This window comes from Colobus angolensis, unplaced genomic scaffold (assembly GCF_000951035.1).
Source record: "Colobus angolensis palliatus isolate OR3802 unplaced genomic scaffold, Cang.pa_1.0 Scaffold257, whole genome shotgun sequence".
NCBI lineage: Eukaryota > Metazoa > Chordata > Mammalia > Primates > Cercopithecidae > Colobus > Colobus angolensis.
In genome coordinates, this window is record NW_012115788.1 from 1,015,146 (window position 1) to 1,019,434 (window position 4,289).

The following is a 4,289-nucleotide window of genomic DNA, read 5'->3' on the forward strand; positions in this document are numbered from 1 at the left end:
GCCTGGCCTGCTCTTATGTTTTTAAGGTACATATTAGAGGCAGGCAAGGGAGAAGGGTTGGAAATGGAGGTTTACTCAGGCAACTAACAGTGTCTTTCACACTCTTTTTTTTTTTTGAGATGGATTTTGCTCTTGTTGCCCATGCTGGAGTGCAGTGGTGCAATCTTGGCTCAATGCCAAGATTGAACCAGCTCCCAGGTTCAAGCAATTCTGCTTCAGCCTCCTGAGTGGCTGAGATTACAGGCACCCGCCATCACAGCTGGCTAATTTTTGTATTTTTAGTAGAGATGGGGTTTCATCATGTTGGCCAGGCTGGTCTGGAACTCCTGACCTCAGGTGATCTGCCTGCCTTGGCCTCCTAAAGTGCTGGGATTACAGGAGTGAGCCACTGTGCCCGGCCCTAGTGTATTTTTTTATCTCACTGAATGGATAAATGGGAACCATCATAAATTGCTAGTAGAAATGTAAATGCTTGGTGAAGCTGTTTGGTTGGTCCACAGAAAATTAAAACTAGAGTTACCAGATGACCTAGCTGTTCCACTATTAGGTATATATCCAAGAGAAATGAAAACATATTTTCATGCAAAAACTTGTATACAAATGTTCATAATGGCATTATTACTAACTAAAATAGTGGAAGCAAGCCAAATGACCGTGAACTGAAGAACTGATAAACAAAATGTGGCATATCCATAAAATGGTATATTATATGGGTATAATAAGAAATGAAGGTCTCACACATGTTCCATACAATGTACATGAAGAACCTAGAAAACATTAGGCTAAGTAACACTCATTTACTATATAATTCTGTTTATATTAAGTGTCCAGAAAAAGCAAATCCATATAGACAGAAAGTAGATGAGTGTCTGCCAGGGGCTGGGGACATGGGGGAATGGCAATGACTGCTGGTAGGTACAAAGGTTTCCTTTGAAAGTTCTCTAAGTAGATAGTGGAGATTGATGTAGAACTTTGTGAACATATTGCATACTTTAAAAGGGCAAACATTATGGTATGTGAATATCTCAATAAAGCTACTATTAGAATAATAACAATAAAGTTCCCCATAGTAAACAGATTTTAAGTTAGAAATTGTGATACCACTGAGTTTCAGGGGTTTTTTTAACCAGGAGAACTAGAATCATCTTAAACAGGATTTTACAGAATGTGGGTACATGAAAGGGTCACCCCAAAATCCATATGGAAAATACAAAGTTCAGAACCAAACACTTGGATCTCACCTCAAAAAAGCACAGGTCTTTACCACTGTCGTCCACATCCTAAACAGCCAACATGCTTTGAAAAATACTTTTTACAATGTAAAATCACTAGTTTTGGGTTTTAATAAGATGGATAAGTGTCTATAAACGAGGTAAATATGTGAGAAAACAGTGTCTATAAAGGAGGTAAATATGTGAGAAAGCATTATTTCATTAATAATGCTTTTGATTTTGTCTATTTATCATCAGGGTGAATAGAAAAGTCAAATCATTAAGAGGAATTGTAATTAACCAACCTAAGTTCAAGACATAGAACGTTTTCTTAAGTAAAACTCGGGTAAGAATCAGAAGGGTGAAAGGAAAATGAGATTTCATAGCCAAAGAGATTTCCAAGAAGGGAAGTTTAAAGGGAAATAAGAATATGCACATGCTATACTATTTTAATGCAATTTTAATTACCAAAAATTACTTAGTTTAAGCACACCCACACAAGGAATGAATAACAAAATCATTAAATAACAAAAATGTGGCCATGGGTAGTTAACACTGCTCAGCCCAGTGTTCCTTCACCTTTATATTTCACTCAGGAAGTATACTCACTGAAGAATATCTGGTGGGATATGCCAGTGAGGGCAACTACAGAAGAGTAAGAAACATTCTAAATGACAAAAGCTCACGAATTCTGGGAAAGTAAGAAAAACGCAAGTCCCAAACCACACTAAGCCTCACTTGCTCAAGGCCTACACAACCCAACAACTGTCCTGGGGCATGTCCTGAAGAAGGTCCCTCATTGCACACTGGTCCTTTCCTGGAAGAGGAGACTTCCTTATGGACACCACCCTATATAATTTTAAGTAGAACACATAACCTAAGAAGAAATGCAAAATGAAATAATTCCACTGTGAGTAGGAACAGAGGAAAGCCAGTACCTGAAAGCAATGGTTCTTGGTACGTGACTTTTAAGACCAAGAAGTACAAGAATACTAAATTCTAAGAATACTGAAAATAAATACTGAAAATAAGAAGGAAAGCTAGTCAAGGAAAGGAACAAGAAGATAGGCATCGCATGCCCCTAAGGTGACGATATGGTCACTAGAAGTGTTCCAACACAAAGAGAGTAAGCACCGCCATATAGAAAGGGTGCCACTGAGTGCTTAATGGAGTGGGAAGACAGACAAAATGACCTCAGGGAGAGGGAGACAGGAGGCAGGAATCAAACTGGAAAAGCAGATGGATGAGAGGAAACTGAAAAAGCAGATGCACAAATCCCAGGCTGACAGGTGGGAAAGAACAGACCAGCTCTATTTACACTGCAGGATCTTCAAAGGGTGCAGGAACTGGTGCTGGTTGCATAGATCCCTCTGAAGCGGGGCTGCGGGAGTGATGGAGGAGTAGTGTTGCTTCGTTTTTTGTTTTGTTTAAAGTATCCACTAGTAGCTGTTTACAAAGCAGCTGGGTTTCTACCTCAAACTTGGCAAAGACCCACCCAAGATATAGTCTCTGCAGAGGCTCTCCCTTCCAGGGCACACCAGGCCTAATGGAAAGCAGTTCCCATCCAGAAAACAGTGGGACCCAGGCACAGTGAATATCCTTCTCCATTTCCAGCTTGCTTATCCCTAGTAGTTCCCAGAACTTTGATTGTCAGCCCAGGGCAGGAATTTTTTTTTTTTTTTTTTTAATGGGGAATCCAACCATGCCAAGAGAAAGAAGGCTTAAATATCTTGCTTAAATTAGGAGTTCCCCAAATGGTCAAAGGAAACATACTGTTTAGAGAGAAGAAAACTACCACTAACATCCTCAGGATACAGAAAACTACCACTAACATCCTCAGGATGTTAAAAAATATGTTAAAGTTATATATATAAAGTTAAAAATATGTTAAAATTAAAATATATAAAGTTAAAAATATGTTAAAATTAAAATATATAAAGTTAAAAATATGTTAAAAAAAAATTAACGAGGTACAATATATTTTCTGAAGACAGCCAGGCCAACATTTTCACACAACATTTTCTTCTGCTATATGACCTTGCCACTCCCCAACCAAGAAGTAGTCAAATTTTCTCCCTCTTGAATTTAAGAGGCCTTATTGAGAGGTGAAGTCAGCGGGACTTCCTGGGTCGAGGATTATAAATGCACCAATCAGTGCTCTGTGTCTAGCTAGAGGATTGTAAATGCACCAATCAGCCTTCTGTAAAAACGGACCAATCAGCACTGTGTAAAATGGACCAATCAGCATTCTGTAAAATGTACCAATCAGCAGGACATGGGTGGGGCCAAATAAGGGAATAAAAGCTGGCCACCCAAGCCAGCAGCAGCAACCCCTTCTGGTCCCCTTCCATGCTGTGGAAGCTTTGTTCTTTCACTCTTCACAATAAATATTGCTGTTGCTCACTCTTTGGGTCCGCACCACCTTTAAGAGCTGTAACACTCACCGCAAAGGTCCACGGCTTCACTCATGAAGTCACTGAGACCATGAACCCACTGGAAAGAAGAAACTCTGGACACAGCTGAAGGAACAAACTCCGGACACATCATCTTTAAGAGCTGTAACACTCACCACGAAGGTCCATGGCTTTATTCTTGAAGTCAGCAAGACCAAGGGCTCACCAGAAGGAACCAACCCTGGACACATCTTGGTGACCACGAAGGGACCATCATCAAGTGGTGAATACCATTGGACCCCTTTCGCTTGCTATTCTATCCTATTTTTCCTTAGAATTCGGGGGCTAAATACTGGGCACCCGTTGGCCAGTTAAAAGTGACTAGCGCGGCCGCCAGACTAAAGATATGGGTGTCAGGTTTTCTGGGAAAGGGCTCTCTAACAACCTTCGACTCTTCAGAGTTGGGAGCATTGGTTTGCCTGGAAACAGCTTCCACTTTTCCTATACTTCCAGGCTGAGCCAAGGGTCGACAGAGAGGAAAGCCATTCAGCAGCGGGGTCCTGACAGAGAGTTGGTTGACCCTGCAGCCATGAGCGGAACTCTCCAAGTCACATTACCCAAGTAAGACTTGCCCATCTATCCTGTCTATCCTGACCCTTGCCTCCTGAGTCCTAATGCCTGTCAG